Source organism: Tursiops truncatus, chromosome 8 (assembly GCF_011762595.2).
Source record: "Tursiops truncatus isolate mTurTru1 chromosome 8, mTurTru1.mat.Y, whole genome shotgun sequence".
Classification (NCBI taxonomy): Eukaryota; Metazoa; Chordata; class Mammalia; order Artiodactyla; family Delphinidae; genus Tursiops; species Tursiops truncatus.
Genome location: NC_047041.1, coordinates 78,776,397 through 78,796,828, shown reverse-complemented (window position 1 = coordinate 78,796,828; position 20,432 = coordinate 78,776,397). Strand labels below are relative to the sequence as shown.

At 34.3% G+C, this 20,432-nt stretch overlaps 1 protein-coding gene across 8 annotated transcripts in view; it reads right to left on the bottom strand.

The window, feature by feature from the left end:
* METTL15 (methyltransferase 15, mitochondrial 12S rRNA N4-cytidine) overlaps nt 1-20,432 on the bottom strand; it is a 247,242-nt gene that overhangs the window by 138,643 nt on the left and 88,167 nt on the right. The window lies entirely within an intron of this gene.

Sequence of the window (20,432 nt, the reverse complement as noted above, 5' to 3'; positions counted from 1 at the left end):
TTAGACAATGTATAACTTTTCAAATCTTGGCATCAGGTTGAACACTACCACCCTTATTGTTTCATATTGATTTTCATATCTTACTTGTTTTTTTAATCAAAACAACCACTAAAAATCAAGCTTGGTAAAGATATGACCTTGTTGAAAGAAACAATGTATAATGTAATGTTGAAACTGTGAACTACCTTGAACTAATAGCTTGGCTGTATGTAACAGGTGGTGAGTATCACTGTTTCCCTTGAAAATGTAAAATATACTTTTGTACCCACATGAATTCACTTAGCCTTCTTTGTGTACAGTTTCAGAGGTGGAGATGTAGTTAATTATTCTCATCATTTTACAAATGGGGAAATAGGAATGGAGGTCAAGTAATTTTCCCAAAGAGCCAAAATGAGTAAGAGTGGAGCTGGGTTTTGAGCACAATGACGTTGTGTGAGTCCATCATCCGTAAATTTTAACTATTCTGCATTTCTGATTTCCAGCCCAAAGTATAAGAAGCCAAATCAGTTAAGAAGGCATATCATCCCCCATCTAGCTGGACATCAGTTCAGGTCCTAGACCGGCTTTCCTTCAGATCTATCTCCTGCTCTGCTTTGTATTTCAGGGGGGCTAAACTCTGTAGTCTGCACTCTCCAAGATTCTATTAGGGTCAGGCAATAGAAGATATTGACAATAGATCAGAAGGCAGGAGGAAGAGAGAAGCCAGGATATCTACTTCCTCTCAGTCTCTTTTCTACAATTTCAGCTCTGGCTAGGTGACCTGGGTTCTTGAGCTCCAGAACTAGCTCCTCACCTTTGTCCCTTCAGCCCAGGATTAGCAGTGGCTATTGGCCTTGCTAATCCCTAGACAGCCTCCCTGTTTGGCTTCTTAGATGTTCAATTACTGTGTTCAATTCACTGAGAAAGTCTCCTTTTGTCCCCGAGTCCTTCTGACACTTGCTTATAAATACTCTTTCCAGTAAGTATAAGATTTGAATGACAGATAGAGTAGTTCTCAAATCTGGACATACCTCAAAATAACCTGGAAGAGCTTTTAGAAATGCAGATTCTGGGGCCACAGTGAAAACAAACAAACAAAAAAAGGAGTTAGAACCTAAGAATTTGTGTGGCAGGGGGTTGTGGGGGAGGAGGGAGAAGCAAACAAACAAATTAAAAATCATCCCCAGGGCTTCCCTGGTGGCGCAGTGGTTGAGAGTCCGCCTGCCGATGCAGGGGACACGGGTTCGTGCCCCGGTACGGGAAGATCCCACATGCCGCGGAGCGGCTGCGCCTGTGAGCCATGGCCGCTGAGCCTGCGCGTCCGGAGCCTGTGCTCTGCAACGGGAGAGGCCACAACAGTGAGAGGCCCGTGTACCGCCAAAAAAAAAAAATCATCCCCAATAATCTTATGTAGCTGAAATTAGAACTATTTAAATACCACAGTATATGCAAAATGACTATTAAATTGAATCTTATGTAAATGATATCATGTTAAAATTCAGACAGAATAAAAAATTTAGGACAAGATAATAACAGTGATCATAAGAAACTATTCTTTTAAGATTAAAGAACAATAATAAAATGGATAGCCTTACATACACTCATCAGGTAAAGAAATGGAAAATTATCTTAACCGCCTGCAATCTGATATCCTTGCCTAACAAGATATAGCCAAGATCCTGAATTCTGCACTAATTATTCCCTTGCTTTTCTTCATAGTTTTTTTAAAATCTATGAACACATCATCAAATATTATTATTTAGTTGCCTGCTTTTGAACTTCTTAAAAAATTTGTTTTGAACTGGCTATCCTAGCCATTTCCAGCCATTTAAGCAATCAGCTGAGGCCTCAGTCATTACAGAGCAGAGATGAAATATCCCCCATTGTGTCCTGCCCAAATTTCTGATCCATAAAATTATGAATATAATAAAATGATTGTTGCTTTGTTTTGTGATGGTTTGTTATGTACCTATAGATAACTAAAACAAGGTTTTAGTAAAAAGTTATTATTTGTTCTTTGGATATAACATTTTCCTAGGGAATACAGATGAGGAAACAACCTTCTCAGAAATATATGTTCTCAACTAGGTTAGGCTATACATAGTTAGGATGAGTTTCCAATGGTTAGTAAAATTGATGATTTGCCCCTTACTTTATATATTGTTACCATAACCCACCCGGAGACCCCAGAGTGCTATTCTTAATTTGAATTAAACTTTAATACTAATATATTTGCTTAAGCATCTGAATGCTGTAACATTGGCCAAAGGAAGGAAACTAGAATAAAACAGTTTTCCTCTAAAAAAAGTAACTGAGGGCTTCCCTGGTGGCACAGTGGTTGAGAGTCCGCCTGCCGATGCAGGGCACACGGGTTCGTGCTCCGGTCCGGGAAGATCCCACATGCCGCGGAGCGGCTGGGCCCGTGAGCCATGGCTGCTGAGCCTGCGCGTCCGGAGCCTGTGCTCCGCAACGGGAGAGGCCACCCAGTGAGAGGCCCGCGTACCGCAAAAAAAAAAAAAAGTAACTGAAATGTCAGCAGTATGATATATATCATTTTATTAAATCAGGTAGGAAGATAAAAGGGCCTTCAACCACAGCAATGCCGGGAGCAAACACATCAGTTTATGTTTTTAGATATTCTTTCCCACTTGAACTATTTTAACTGTACCAAATACCACGTTGCATAAACTTCTATTGCTAAGAGAGAAAAAGTGTGACCAAAAGAAGTCATGAGACTAATTCTAACCACAGCAGTATTTCTATAGCTAACTGAATACTCCACTTGGAGCACACCTGCTGGGAGACTGTTTACTTACACCAACGACATCAAGACTCCTACATTTTAGGAACTCCTCTTTGGCATTTATTTTCAAAATCGTCCAAAAATCCCTCTAGAATGCCAGTTTTAAAATATACTATTTTTACTTTCACACTGGTTTTTTTTCTTTCAATGTGGCACAGAATTATATTTTTTTCTCAGTAAGTTCTCCTTTTAGTAAAGAAATTATAAAAATACATATAATCATTCTCAGCTGTAAAGTTTAACTCCATATTGCTCCTTTCAGAAGAACAAGCACTCAATAACAGACACCTATGTTAACAAAATTATTAAAGCAATATGATGTCTAGAAAACAATATAAGAAATTTGGTGTCTGCCAGTAACCAACTCTTACAGAAGGTTGGGCTAGATCTGTGAGATTTGGTTCTCTGCCAACTTAGCACACCCCTCCCCTTTACAGCAGTCTCAAAGAAACTCCAGGGTTCACAGAGAACATTTTGAAAATCACTAGTCAGATCAACTCTAGAGGTCCTTTTTTCCTAATTCTTCAAGACAGTTGTTAATATTTATTTTATCATTTGGAAATGAAATAGTTATAGAAAGTTCAAGTAAGGTAAAACTGGAGTTTTATCTACCGAAAAAGTAAAGACACCGATGAAAGTGAAAAGCAGTAATATAATGGACAAACACAGAAAGGAAGCTACCATATTACTTTATAACCTGATGAAATCCTTTTTCTTACATTTGAAGAAATGAGCATTTTTATACTCTAGAATGATGCTTACTAAATTATCATTGGCTAAAGATTACTATTTGGAAATGACCTTTAGCTCTTTTCCTCTCTAGTATAATTTTTGTGTATTAACAGTATGTTGGAGCTGTTCTAATTTAATTCAAGAAACAAATTTTGAGCACTGAGAACACAGAGGTGAATAAGACATCATTTCTGTCTTTGAGTTGCTCATACTCCAGAGTAGAGATGGTGCAAAGCATGAGAGGAAATCAATAAATCTAAAAATAGTAACAAGAATTTTAATATGAATATTTAAGAACAATGGACAAACACGTGCATGCTAATAACATGCAAACATATGTATAGCTCTTCTGTCAAATACCTGGTCCTGATATTCTCACAATTCTAGTGAAGACTGGAATATTAAACAGAGTTTTATTGATATTATTTTAATAGCCCCCCTGTTTCAGCTTCCTTGCTTCTGTCCTTTGCCCCTTGAGAGTACTCTCAACACAGCAGCCAGAGTGATGCTTTTAAAACATGTCAGACAATGTCATTCATTCCTGGGCTCAAAATTCTGCAATGACTTCCCATTCCACTCAGAATAAAAGCCAAAGCTCTTTCAACTACCTACAAAGCTCTGCCTGATCTGTGATCTGAGCACCACCACCCTCCCTCTCACCTATTAGCTTTCTGACATCATCTCTCACTCTTAACTAACTCTTATTTGCTCATTATCTACTTCCCACATGGACTTTCTTGCTTTTCCTTGAACACAGTGGGCATGTGTGGCCTAACCCTCATGCCTTTGCCCTTCCCTGGCTGCTCCTCTGCCTCAGTGCTCATTTTCTCAGATCTATCCTGTGCTAATTTCTCACCTCCTCTGAGTCTTTGCTCAAATGTCCCATTCTTAACAAAACCCTCTTTACCCTACAGAAAATCGCACCTAGCTTTGTCTACGTTCCCCCACATTCTCAATCCCCTTTGTTTTGTTCTGGTAGTTTTCCAGGGCACGTATCACATTTCTCACATAGACAATTTACTTATTATATTTATTATGTGTTCTGCCCTGCTAGGATTAACTTCCATGGGGGCAGGGCTCTTTGTCTGATTTTTTCACTGATTTAGCCCAAGCACAGAGAAAAGTGCCTGGCACATTGTAGGTATTCAACAAATATATGTTGAACAAATGAACAAATGACCATGTTTCTAGAATGATATTTCAAGAAAATATTTCCAGAGTATTTTACTATTTTGAGAAATCTGATAAGCTCTTTAAAAATACATCTTTCATTTTCTGACAATTATCTTGCTAAATAATTCCACTTGGTTTTTATTATTTTTCAAGTTTGGAACACATCAGCAGATTAATAGGGTTGCCCATCATCTACTTTCTCACTCAGGTATCCTTTCACTCATATCTCTCTAACCATACCAAGAACACTTGGAAAATTGAAAGAATAGGAAGGAGGCTGGGAGGCCAGTCAGGCTAGAATGGAGTAAAATGGAGGTAGGCACAGAGCAGAGTGACATGATCTAATTTGTTTTTAAAAAAGGATAACTTGTCCTGGTGCTGAAACTGACTACAAAAATATTATAATGGCAGAAGCAGGGAGACCGGTTAGAAGGGAAAAATCCAAGAGATGATGGTGGCTTGATCTAGGGTGGTATTGCTAAGGTGGTAAATAGGGGCCAGATTTTGTGTATATTTTGAAGGTACAGCTAATGGGATTTCTAGACAAAATTGTATTGCATATGAAAAAGACAGAACACTCTTTTTTTTAATTAAAAAAGTATTTTATTTTATTTTGCCTGAGCAAATAGAAAAATACAATTGCCCTTAACAGATGGTTGGATTCAAGGAAAAGCAGGTTTTAAGGGGAAGATCAAGAGCTTTGTTTGGATGTGTTAGATTTGAGATTTCTATTAGCCAGCCAAGTGGAAACGTTAACTAACTAACTGGATGAATATGTCTAGAGATAAAAATATGAGAGTCATCAATGAGTAGATAGTTTTTAAAGCTCTGAGACTGAATAAGATTACTGAGGGAGTGAGTATAAATAGAGAAGAGGCCTGTAGAATGATTCCCAGAGAAGCACAAATATAACGGGAAGATGAGAAGGAACTTGTAAAGGAGTTTGATAAGAAGTTAACAGCTCAGGGAGAAGAAAAACTAAAGAATCCAAATAAAATAGTTTGAAGGAGGAGGAAGTGGGCAACTACATCACATTATGCTGACAGTTTAAGTAAGATAAGAAATGAGAATTCACCATGGAATTTGGTAATGTGGATATCATTGGTGTTTGTGACAGGAGGAGTTTTGGTAGAGTTGGAAGGTAGAGCAGGTGAAAGCTTTTCTTGGGTAAATCCAAGAAAGAATGGAAGGAGGAGTTCAAAACAGTGAATCTAGACAGATGATGGAATAACTACAACAGAGAAGTGAACACACCAATCACATATTTGTACTTGAATGTTAGCTGGGTGACTGACTCCAAAATAATAAAAACAGAAGATGCAATTGCTATAGTAACAACAATTAGATTTATTTAAATAATTAAACATTATTTTCTCACTTATGATCATGAAGATGAGGTGACTGACACATAAAGTAAATTGCCCAAAGTCAGATAGTTAATGGGAGGAAAAAAACTGAAGGTAGTCTTGTCTTCCAAAGAGACATTTACCTTTAGGTTAAAAAAACAAAATCATCCACAATCTATATGAGTATCTGGATGCCATGGTGGGGGAAAAACTTATGGTTCAGATGGATATAGAAATTTAATATCCAGATGTCATTATTTATATGAGCAAAGTTATTTTAAAAATACCTTTTCTTATTCTCTATAATTATTTTGCTTGCCTTTAAAGAATTCTAGTAATATTAATATTCAAAGTTTTAGTCTGGTTTTAATTATTACTATCTACATTATTTAACTGGTAAGGAAAATACTTTGTCTCCTAATCTAAAATAGAAGCACAGAATAGGATGGTGGTTGCCAGGTGCTGTGGGGAAAGGGAATTAGGGAGGTATTAGGCAAAGGGTACAAAGTGTCAGTTATACAAGGTAAATAAATCCTAGAGATCTACTGTACAGCATAGATTCTACAGTGAACAATACTGCTTTCTATATTTTAAAGTCTGCTAAGAGGGTAGATCTTATGTTAAGTATTCTTATCACACAAATAATAATAATAAAAAGGATGAGAATAAACTTTTAGAGGTAATGAATATGTTTATGGCATAGATTGTGGTGATGGTTTCATGGATGTATACTTATCTCCAAATTCATCAAGTTGTATACATTAAATATGTACAGCTTTTTAAATGTCATTCATACCTCAATAAAGTGGTTTATAAAAAAATACTTTGTGTCATAAAATCGGGTACAAAGAAGTACTCTTCACTTATAATGTGCTCCATTTTGTATATTTACATTCATTGCATTTGATAACATAAGTATAAATTTTAAGCCACTTTAAAAAAAACTATATTCATGATATCAGATGTGGTTCGTTAAGGTGAGAAATTTAGATTGTTATTAGGGGTATAATAAGAAATAAAGACTAATTTTGTTTTCCACTTGAATTTCTTCCATATTGGTAGATAACTTTGAAATTCCAAGCTTAGACTAGCTCTTATTCTATTTTTCCTCATGATGCGTATACTGCTACTTTAATAAGGGGAGAAAAATGGGTCAAGTCCTGTTAGATATTCAGAGTGTGGGTGGAAATCCTTTGACGAGCTTTCTGGGGATGCCTCTAACATGGGAATTGCTGTTGAGATTCCAGGAGAAAAAGATAAAATTCTGTCAGTAGCGATATCTCTTACAAATAAACCCTTTCACACCCACTAAAAAGAAGGTTAGAAAGGTGCCTGAAACCTAGCAATTAACCAATATTGCTGCAAAGTTTTAGTGCAGAAAATCCTACGCTGAGCCTACACACTGCACACAATATGTTCCTTTTAATATACTTGCTGATATGAAAAATAATTCTCCAAGATATAAAATAAGTAAGGGCGTTAATACAAAAAGCATTTTCTGAATTATTCTATGTATCCTGATATCTTTAATTATTACTTGATAATTTAATGTCATATAATTAGCTTTTGTTTCTTTAAAATATATGATTATTTTTATTTATAGGAGTTTGACATTTTAAATCTGAATTTTTCAGTTTCAGTAAAAGGAAAACAGACTAGCATTAGTAGAGAATGGAATAAAGTTTCTTATAATATATAGTATCTAAAGATCTTTTCATAATGGGAATATGTATATTACCATATAGGTTCCTTTGGTGTGCAGGACCCTCAAGTAGAAATAGATGATAACTGGTTTTTGTACAGTAAAAGCTGGTAATAAGTGTTCTGAGTTCATTGGAAGGTATACTATATCTAATCAGAGTTGATTTCCTAATATTTCTGTGAGAAGTTCTGTATTTAGTGAAGAGTTGAGTCTGCAGTTAGCCCCTTAATTCTCTCTGGAACCTAAATCTAGACTAACAACATTATTTCAAACAGTGGTTTGGAGATTTAAAAGGGTTCTATTTACATTGTGAAAATGGAAAGCAAGATAAACTCAGCAAATTGCGTCAAATTTCTTCTTCTACACATTTGATGCAGAAAATGGAAAATTATCATCCATTCATTTATACACTCATCCATATGACCTTAATCCATATCTACTACAGAATTTTGAAGAAACAAAGTCAGGTAAGACACAGTCATGCTTGAAGGAGCGTACAATATATGGAAGTAAACCAACAGAATAGTGTGTTAAGAGCTTGGATAAAGATTGCACAGGGTGTGATGGGGGAAGAGAAGAAGGATACTAAATCAAACTGGGCGAGTCACTGATGACTTCCTAAAGAACATGGCACTTAGTGGGGTAAATAATGCTCCAGTTAGATGAACAGCATGTAGACATAGAGAGTGGTAGGACAGAACATGATGAGTTTATTATGTAAAAGTAGTTTAATACTTCATGGAGGGTATGAGGAGACTGGGGTGGAGTCATAGGTAATAAATCTAGAGAAAGGACAGAGGCCAAATCCTTAATGGCCTCCTGTGGTAAGCCAAAAAGTTTAACTTTATCTGGAAAGCTATGTTTCATCATTGAAAAACTATAAGAATTTTACCATGGAATAAAGCCTGCTGTATAGAAGTATAGCTTGAACAGCTCACTTAACTTGATCAGTGATATCTTATTATTACAAACATTTTACTTGTCCTATGAAATGTCCATAATATGTCCTATATAATGGGTATCCTTCCTTCTCATAAATATTTATAGTAATGGTATTTTATTTAAATAACATAGTTCTTCTATGTTATAGAAGCTTATTTCTACAATATCTAAGAGTCCTGACACTCACTACTCTGTATTGTAAATACCTGTTTAATATCTACAATTTCTGGTAAAGTAGAAAGAGATTATATTGCTCTTTTTACCCAGCTATATCTCAGAATGCAGTTTAATATCTGCCCCAAAATAGTTTCTTGAAATGTACTAAATGAGTAACAAACAATACTTACAGTGAAAATAAAAACAGATATTCTAAAAATAAATTAAATTTGGGTTTAGAATACATTTGATATTCTCCCTTCCAGGAGATTTATCTACCTGATCTTGTTAGTGGTTTACCTATCTATTAGATTGAGCTGTCTCTTGTGGTACAGAGGCACAAAGCCCTTATCCTGGGCTTCTGAGCATTCCCCATCCCCAGCCTATTTCCCTATATACAGCAGGCTCTAAAATGAATGTTGAATTGTGCATTAAATTTAGATTGTATTCTCTTAGGAAACAAGAATAAAATACTAAAGTAGATAATCCAATCCAGCAGCTGTTTGTTTCAGTTTTACTTTAAATATCAGGCAAAAGTGGGGGTGTAAAGAACAGGAGGATTATATGTGTAATTATAGCAAGTATTTTGATTTAATTAGTTTAGTATGTTAGAGAAAATACAACTATTGTTTTCATTCTTTTAATAACCCAGAAGCCCAAGCATAAAGGATTTTACTAAAAATTTCTCATATGTAATAAAATATGTCTCTAAATATGTATTGCTTACACGAGATAAAATAAAATGAAGGCTTTCTAGGTATAGTCATTCTTGTGCTGAACAAGCTGCTATTCTTATCCTGGTACCATATGGTTATGTTCAAATGACGTAGGCAATAAAAATGGATTATCTTAAGTTTGTGAAGAGGTAATTCATTTTCTCATAGTTATGATAATATGAAACACCATTTGCATTTCAATATACATGTTGACTTCCATGAATCAGTTTTATAAACTTTAAATTAAATATTCTAACTGAAGAAATAAATCTATAACACTACTTGGGAATGGGTGTAGAGGTGTTAATTATTATACAGGTCTACATAAGTCTATAGTTTGTATAGTCAGAAAGCAAAAACCAAAGAGTTTATCTGAAATAAACATTTGTAGACTCTGTCTACTTATGTCAGTAATAAGCTAAATAATAAATAAGAAGACCTTAAATCTACAGAAAATGAAGACAACTCAAGAATCAGCCTTCCAGAATTTTCAGGTTTCAGAACAAGAAGTGCTAAAAATTAAATATGGAAAAACTTCAACCTTCTTTAATGAGGAAAAAGTAGCTTCCGGGAAGCCAGCAACATATGAATACAGAAGGAGAAAGCCAAAGAATGGGAGACACATAGGCAACATTTTCTGATTGGTTGATGACATTCAAAAAATATTAGTTATTTTGGCCTGAAGCCAAGAGTTGATGGTGAAATCAAAACTTATAAAAAGTAAGTCTGGGTGGGAGGGGGAGGAAGACAATGATACAGTTCATTGGAGTAGTGCTTGGATGTAGTTTTCAGTATTTACACTGACAGAGGTAGTCTTCAGTATTTACACTGACAATGGGAAAGAGAGCCCGTAATAAAAGGCAAATGTCAGAACACTTTGCAATGTGAAGGAAGTTGGATGCAGTGTTCCACACCTTAAATCTTAAACTGACTCTGATATGTGCATGTTAAGGAATCAAGCAGATAAAGACAGGAAATAAAAGCCAATCATCCTGGTATACACCAATGAAACTTCTCAGACACTTAGAGTTATGATGATAATAATTAGCATAATCATATATTATCTTATATAATCATCATTATAACAAAGCAACTATAGCTAGTATTAATTAATTTTATGCTAAACAATTTAATTAAATAATTTAGTCCTCATAACACAGCATGAGATACGTATGAATAGGAACTCATTTTACAGATGAGAATAAAAACTCTGACAGGTTAAGTCACACATCTAAAATCCTACAGCTAAAAGAGGCAGAATTAAGACTCCAAACCAAGACTGTTTGATTCCAAAATCTAGAGTGCTTCTCCAACAGTGTGGATGGATATTTGTCTTAAGTCAGATCTGGATGAGTCCAAAGGGGAAGGATCCAGCTAGAGACAAAGAACGTTCTTTGTGAGTCTGCAAAGTTTCTGGCAAGAAAAAAAATAGTACATCCAAGTATGGAAAATGAAAAAACTTTAATAAAGAGACTATTTACAAACACATGACTAGGTTAAGGAGAGGCAAAAAGGGATATGAGAAGTACCCTGAAGCTAAGAGGTGAAGGGGCAAGGGCAAAGAGTGGTAAATGAAAGCCCAAAGAGTCAGAGCTGCATCTAGTAGGAGAGGCCTATGAACAATGAACTTTGAAGAGGAATGTGGCCACTGCTAAAACACATTCTGACCTTATCTTCTCTGTCCTCTGATTTCCTGCCAGTGTCACCCATTTGCTGAACCCAAGAAGAAGCCAGGAGATAAATGTTGTCGATAAATCCATAAAAGTCATCTTCCTGGGATCAGTGTAGACAAGGGCAGAGAGAGGTTCTAAAGACAAATGGAGACTATACAGCACACCTGGTAGGAATTCAGAAGAGTAAGGGTTGACTTAGAAAACTGAGAAAGGCAGTTCATTTGGTAAACCTGGGATAAGATACATTTTTGAGCCTGTTCATCATTCCTTCTCTAAGGTACTATCATAATCCCAAATCAGGAGAAAAGTTAAATAATTTTCATACACTATAAATGTTTTTTTAATGAGTTGATTAAAATGTTTTAATCACTTATCTAATATAAATCTAAATGTAAAAGATCTGAATCTAAAAGAAATCATAATTTTAAAAATCGAGATGCCATTCATTTACCATAATGTTCACCCTTTTAAAGTGTACAATTCAGTGGTGTACACTGTAAATATTTTGAGTACAGACATCTCTTACTCTGAAACTCGATTCCACTCCCCAACCATGTGTCCTTTCTTCGTAGTCAGTATCTATATTTCATATTCTGTTTCATTCATTGCAAGACAGGCAAAGTACAGTTTAAGAGATGCAGTTTTCAGGGGGTTCTAATTCTCTAGGCATATTGGGGTTTCCAGGCAACAGGATCCTAGAAAGTATAACTGTCATTCACACCACTGGTTTCTGTTTTGTTTGAACCATAAATAAACACTTGTTAACTTCCATATATATTCCAAGCAGAGCTAGGTTCTAGGGATATGAACATACATTAGACAAAGTTTCCGCCTTCAATGAACATTTAGTACACAGTGTGAACAAATATGTGGGATATAGCCATATAGGATAGGTAGTTTTCAAAAATTTTTGATCAAGATACATAGTCAGAAATATGGTTTAACTGCAATCCCATATACAAAAATACAATATATATGTGTATATATGTAAACATATATATTATTTCACTGGAAATGATACTTAATTTAACTTCCATTATGTAACATGATATTTCCTATTCTATTCCATTCCATTCCATTCCATAAAATGCTGATCAAGACCCCCAAAAAATGATTTCATGACTCACTAAAAGAATATGCTAGGGCTTCCCTGGTGGCGCAGTGGTTGAGAGTCTGCCTGCCGATGCAGAGGACACGGGTTCATGCCCCGGTCCGGGAAGATCCCACATGCCGCGGAGCAGCTGGGCCCGTGAGCCATGGCCACCGAGCCTGCGTGTCCGGAGGCTGTGCTCCGCAACGGGAGAGGCCACAACAGTGAGAGGCCCGCGTACCACAAAACAAAACAAAACAAAACAAAAAAGAACAAAAAAAACCCCATAATCGACACTGTAGAAAACCAAATCTGTAACACATGGAATAAGTCTGAAGAGATCTCCTATAATACTGAGGCACAGTAAAAGTAGCAGAAAACACTAAGAAAGGAAATAAAAGACATGTGGGACAGATAACACTCCAACCAACAAATCATAAGTGCTCACAGGTTAAAAAAACCGAAAAAAAAGAGTAGAGGGTAACTAACACAAAAACTCCTTTGTAGAGAAAAGACCTGATGCATAGGCCAAAATTACTCACAGAGTACATGGAAAATTGATAAAAAGAGATTAATTAGTAATATTTCTTAGTGAAATTTATGAATGTCAAAAATATTCAAAGAAATATATCTAGTAAGCATCCAGCCTAATAGTGGGAGGAAGGAGTGAGAAACAGATTACCTGGGAAAGGAAAAAATAAACTGGGTTGACCTCAGACTTCTCCACAATACTACATGTCAGAAAAAAAAGAGTAATATCTATTCAATTCCCAAACTGCCATCCTAAATCAACTGTTGCCCATGTAAGAAAGCATTAGAAACACAGTGTTGGGTAGACAAAGGCATAGATATTCCCCTTTTGCATATTTATAGAAAAACTAAGATGTAATCAATTGGTAGAGAAATGAGCCTACATAAAGAACTTGAAAGGGGACTTACAGTGTTATAAAATGGTTATGGGGTACATTGAAATGAATTAAATCAGTTTAAGTATGATTACTTTAGATATTACTGCCAAACAATGCAAATGTTAACTAATAATTATCATAATAGTAGATATTAATGTCTAAAAGCCAAAATCATATTTTAAAAGCCAAGAAGTGGGAAAAGAGAGGGAAATAAAAATTCAGGAAATAAGTTCTCACTTTACATGGGATGGTTAATCAAAAAATATTTCTTTCTGCATACTTAACAGTAAAAAATATTTAAGTACTTTTAATCTTAAAAAATATTAACATCAGCCAGTAGTAAATTAAAAAAAAAATTTTAATTTCATCAAAATTGCTAGAGAAAAGGCAAAAACAAATATGTATATGTGGATAATGGACAAAAGAAAATTTAAACGCCAAAGATAATTTCAATAAAACACAAAAACAGAAAATATAAAACAAGATGACATAGAAAGAGTAAGCATATCCTGATTTAATTACCCTTTACAAAAAACAGATTTGTTTACACAAAGGAAATATATCTGGTATTTGTTTATAGGAAGTACATCTAAAATAACACAGCACAGAAAGACTTAAAACAGCAGTAATATGGATAAGGATAAGACTATATTAGAATTAGAATTCTAATAAATTAAGTTATAATTACATAAAGGAAATATTCTGCAACCAATAAAACTATTCTTTAAGGTAATTTAATGAAATAAGAATGTGCTGATAATGTATAAATAGAATCAAATTTTGTAAACTATATATGTGTATATGTATGAATGTATATATATATGTGTATATATATATATACACATATATATATAACCAAAAAGATTAGGAAGAAGTTTACCAAACTATTAATTTTGGTGGTGGTGGACTATGAATAATTTAAATTTTCTTCTCAGCACTTTTCTGTACTTTATCATTTTAATTAAGAAAAAATATTAGTCAGAAACATAAATACTGTAATCAATGGAAAAATATATCATCATCAATGAAAAATATATCAAGACATCAATTCTTTCTAAATTAGCTATGTATTTAATACAATTGATCAAAATGGTTTTTAAACTTGGCCAAGATATTCCAACATTTTAGAAGTATAAAAAAGTAAAAATATCCAAAAAGTTCAAACAAGAAATAGTACATAAAATATAATGAAATATTGGCAATTAAAAAGATGGAATGGGGAACCCTCTTGCACCGTTGGTGGGAATGTAAATTGATACAGCCACTATAGAGAACAGATGGCGGTTCCTTAAAAAACTAAAAATACAACTACCATAGGACCCAGCAATCCCACTACTGGGCATATACCCTGAGAAAACCATAATTCAAAGAGTCATGTACCACAATGGTCATTGCAGCGCTATTTACAATAGCCAGAACATGGAAGCAACCTAAGTGTCCATCATCGGATGATGGATAAAGAAGATGTGGCACATATATACAATGGAATATTACTCAGCCATAAAAAGAAATGAAATTGAGTTATTTGTAGTGAGGTGGATGGACCTAGAGACTGTCATACAGAGTGAAGTAAGTCAGAAAGAGAAAAACAAATACCGTATGCTAACACATATATATGGAATCTAAAAGAAAAAAAAATGGTTCTGAAGAACCTAGGGGCAGGACAGGAATAAACATGCAGATGTAGAGAATGGACTTGAGGACACAGGGAGGAAGAAGGGTAAGTTGGGACAAAGTGAGAGAGTGGCATGGACATATACATGCTACCAAATGTAAAATAGATAGCTAGTGGGAAGCAGCCACATAGCACAGGGAGATCAGCTCAGTGCTTTGTGACCGCCTAGAGGGGTGGGATAGGGAGGGTGGGAGGGAGACGAAAGAGGGAGGAGGTATGGGGATATATGTATATGTAATGGCTGATTCACGTTGTTATAAAGCAGAAACTAACACACCATTGTAGAGCAATTAGACTCCAATAAAGATGTTAAAAAAAAAAAGATGGAATGAAATACACAAAATCATTACTACTGATTAAGGTGGTGGAATGGTAAGTGAGTTTCATTTTTTTCTATATACTTTTCTGTGTATTATAAGTTTACCCCAATGAGAATATCTACTTTTATAAACTATGGATAGTAACAGCTTATTATATTTTTATAATCTGCTTTACCTACAGTTAAATGATTGAATCAATTATAATTTTCATATTTTCTTTATACATGTCTATATTCTCTAAACTCAGTGTATGGAGCACATATTATCCCTAAATTCAGAAAACAAAAAATTGTTAAAAAAAATTGTCTTCCAGTATCCATCTTCCACTGTGGTAAAAGTCAGCCAACACCCCACTGCTCCAATTTTAATGTGTTTCCTCTTGTACAGTCTTCAGAGGCAATAGGGAAAAGTTTCAGTTTTCAAACAACAGGTGACCTGACATGTCATCTTTTCTGAAAGAGCTAAAATGGGTTAGCCTAAAATTCAGCTTTCCCATGAACTGCTTAGTTTTCTGTGAAAATGTTAGTTTCTATTTTTGACTTAGTTTTGACAGAGTGAAGAACATGGGATTTTTCAGGAGAAGCACAGGCTACTCTTTGACAACAACAAAATAAATAAATAAATGAAAGAAATTACTATATTTTCTCAAAAGATGTAAACGTTGAAATGACAAAATGCTTCCTTTTTGCACACTTTATTGCAAGTTGTAATTACATATGTATTTTTTTATTACTGAATCACGTGTTCAACTTTACTGTGCAATGAAAAACAGTTTTAAAATAAAAACCAAAGACAAATAATGAACAATGTTATTGATGATCTTCTTAAGAATACATATGTAATCCTAGATATCAGTTACAGGATTACATATGTATTTTTCTTTTTCTTTTTTTTGCAGTACGCGGGCCTCTCACTGTTGTGGCCTCTCCCGTTTTGGAGCACAGGCTCCGGACGCGCAGGCTCAGCGGCCATGGCTCACGGGGAACGAACCCATGTCCCCTGCATCGGCAGGCGGACTCTCAACCACTGCGCCACCAGGGAAGCCCTACATATGTATTTTTAAGAAGATAATCAATTTATCTAATTTGTCAATCCTTCCAACAAACCATCCATCCATCCATTTATCCATTAGGCAGATGCCTGCCTAAACCCAAAAAAGCTTCCTTATCTCTGAAAATGAAGGGACGAGAGGAATCTAAATAAATGGGACTTGCTAAATTTTGCCCACATTACTATCATTAGCTCATACCCTTTGTCCTATCATATTTTTCTGTAACTTTCCACTCTTCATCAAATCTAATATAAAAATGCTCCAGTTTTACTGTTATCTTTGGGTCTTCATTTCCTCATGAAGTCTCATGAGTCATGTAAAACTTAAATAAATTTATATGCTTTTCTCTTATTAATCTGCCTTTTGTTACAGGGATCCCAGTTGAGAACTTAGAAAAAATGTATTTTTCCTCTTCTATAATATCATTCCTTTTCCTATCCTCCATATTACTAATATATCTTCTCTAAGTTAACTGTTTGGAAATTTTACCATACGATTTTTGCCATATATTTTTTAAATTTTTATATAAATAGATATTTCTGTTATTTATTTTTATAGATTTATGATTTCAAGTCTCAACTAAGACAGTTTCTTACCTTTAGATTGTATATATAATCTCCTCAATTTTCTAATAGGACTTTTATTTTCAATTTTTTCATACATTTTTACTCTATCTGGAAATTACTTTTGAATCTGATTTAAAATAGGGGTCCATTTTATTTTCTTCAAGTTTGATATGCATTGTACCAACACCATTTATTTAATAATGCACTATTTTCTCAATGAATTAAAACACCTTTATCTTCTATTAAATTCTTTTATGTAGTAGAATCTATATCTAGATTCTCTGCTCCACTAACCTACTTGCCTATTCTTATGCCAGTATAATATTGATTTCACTACAGTGACTTTATAGTGTGATCTGACATCTGGTAAGGCAAGTTTCCTCTCAATTTTTTCTTTTTCCCAGAAGACCTTGTCACTCTTCCCCCCATATCTACTCAACATTATATTACCTAAGTTAAAAAAAACACACATCAGTTAAGGTGAAATCAATTAATATACTTCCTGGAATTACAATAAATACATATATGAATTTGGGGAGAATTGGCCTTCTTTTATAATAGTAATTTGTTTTACCCCCAAACACATATGCTTTCTCTTTTGTTCAGGTCTTTTACGTCCTTCAATAGAATTATATAGGTTTATTTTTATTTGGAAATGTGTCTTTCTTGCTAAATTTATAACTATTTTATAAAGTTTTAGGTGCTTTTAAGAATGGAATACTTTTTTCCCACTTCCCTTTCTAGGTATTTACTACTTGAGTAGATTTTTAAATTTTTATCTAACCATTTTGTATCATCTTATTAATTTTACAAGTCCTTTTGGGTTTTTAAGTATTCAGTCAAATCATTATTAAAAAAAAGACTATTTTAACCTTTCTTTAGTTTTTTAATTACATCTGCCAGACCTTCCAAAAATACTGATTAAAATATATATAGAAGTTAATCCATATTTACAACCTGATTTTTGACTAGATTGTTATAGTATTTCACCTTTTGAGAAAATAACTGCTATTTGTCCTTGGTTAATAGGATATTTTACGTTTAAGTAGTTGACTTATATTTCCATTTAACTTAGAGATTTTAATACGAACAGCTAGCTGATCATTGTGATGCTTATCAACCTATCATTGATTGACTATCTGATATGGAGCCATCCTTGTATTCTTGAATTAAACCCTATTAGGCCATAGGTATTATTCTTTTATTATCCTTTTAACTAAATGAAGGGTGAATTAGATATGCTAGTATTGCATTTTGAATTCTGCATTTATATACTTCAGTGAGGTTGGACTTTTTCTCTTTTTCCTTTTATACTATCTCTAGCAGAATTAGGTATTAATGCTGGATTCAATATAAAATGAATTTTAAGAGCTTTCTTTATTTACCATGGTCAGGACTAGCATAAAAGGCAACGCTCTTTCCTATTTTCTTTTAATTTATTTATTTATTTTTGGCTGCGTTGGGTCTTCTTTGCTTCTTTGCTTTGTGCGCAGGCTTTCTCTAGTTGCGGCAGGTGGGGGCTACTCTTCATGGCAGTGTGCAGGCTTTTCAGTGTGGTGGCAGAGCACAGGCTCTAGGCACGTGGGCTTCAGTAGTTGTGGCATGCCAACTCAGTAGTTGTGGCTCGCGGGCTCTACAGCGCAGGCTCAGTAGTTGTGGCACATGGGTTTAGTTGCTCCGCGGCATGTGGGATCTTCCCAGACCAGGGATCGAACCCACATCCCCTGCATTAGCAGGCGGATTCTTAAGCATTGCACCACCAGGGAAGTCCCTTTCCTATTCTTTATAAAAGTTAGATAACAATTGCAAATCTGATCACTGTACATTCTTCTATGTACTTTAGTTACCTTTCTAATCTCTTTTATGGTAATAACCTATTAAAGTTTTATAATTATTGAGTCAATTTTAATAATTTATATTTTGCTAGGACATCATTCATTTATCTAGGTTTCACATGTTGCCACAGAATTACAGTAGTATCATCTTATAATTTACCTTGTGTCTCTGGTTGGTCTTCTCTCTCAAACTTAAGCATATATTTTCGCTCTCTTTTTCCTTTAACAATCAGTGTGAAAAAGGATTTTGCTATTTTCAAAGAATGCAAAGAATGATCTCTTGGGATTTCTTTCTCCTTTTTTTCTTTTTTTTTGTTTTTTTGTTTTTCAGTTTCTTTGATTCCAGCTTTTATCTGTATTAATTACCTCTTCCTCCTTTATTTTATCTTATTGTTCTTTAATTAAGTTATTAGGTTAGGCAAAGGAATTATTTTGTCGATGAACTAAATATATCTCAGTAAGATTTGAGACAAGATAGTATAATTTAATAAAATGAGATTATTGGGTGATGGGTGAAATTCATCCCATCTCTATTAAGACATGTATACCTTTAATATGTGTAGCTAATAGTTTCCACATATGTAAGCTGAAGAGAATACAGAGCCTCAAGATTCCTGTTAGGTAAAAAATTACGCCTGATAAAATTGATAATTTTAAGCTCCATTTAAGAAACTAGGGTGTTTGAAAGAATAAGAGACCTTGGGAATCACTGCCTTTAGAAACAATAATATCTAAGAAAATTCAGGTTGTCTATGATAGTGAAATATAATGGAGACCTATACTCATTCTATAAATGTTCAGGTCATAATCAAGTGAACTCCTAAGAAGTTTCACAAATATGAATGCCCTAGTACAAGACCTTCTTAAAGAAGGTGCATCTAAGTTACGTTGCTTAAAATGACAGAAAGATTAAAAAAAAAGAAAAAACTACTCTGGAACTAAACCACATCTTCATATTTTCTTAGAAATAAAGAACCTGGGGTCAAATGGGTTTCCAGGGACTCCATAAACACTGTGATCTTGCAGACAAAAATCTAGGTATATTTATTTACACTTTTATTGGGATACTTAATCACATTGATGGATTTGCAGAGTCTGGGACCTGAGAGAGGATGAAAAAGACTACTCTAGATTAGTAATCCAACTTTCTACCTTTAGTCTGTGATTAAACTTTTCTATGGTCATACTTTTGCTACTTCACCAAAGAGATCTTTTCTTTGTTGGATAGTCAAGTCAAACTTTACCTCTAAAATTCTCATCTATTTTGTTGATTTCAGTCTCTGGAGCCTCACATAGTAGAACAATTCCCCATTACAGAAAATAGCCCTTTACATATTTGGAGATAGCCATCTTAATTCCAAGATATTTTTCTTTTTCAGGCTGGTGTGTTCTAAACAACATAGCACATGGACATACTCATTAATTCAAAATTTTTTCTCTAAAGGAAGATGCTTTTACAACTCATGAAGACAATAACTTTATATTTTTTAAAAGTTCTCTAGTAAATGCTCACTAATTCTGATAAATGGATAGAGTGCTCTACATTTACTTATGAATTTCAGAAAGATTTCAAAGAAAGCAATTGCATTATTGTTTCATGAATTCTACAGAATTCTACAGAATTTTTACATATGTATTTACTCCACTAAATTCTGAGAAACTGTAACTCATAAAGTACTTTAAAAATGTTTTTAAAGTATGGGTTATTTGTCAAAATACTATTCATGGATGGATTTCAACACATTTTCAAATTTTAACCAAAAAT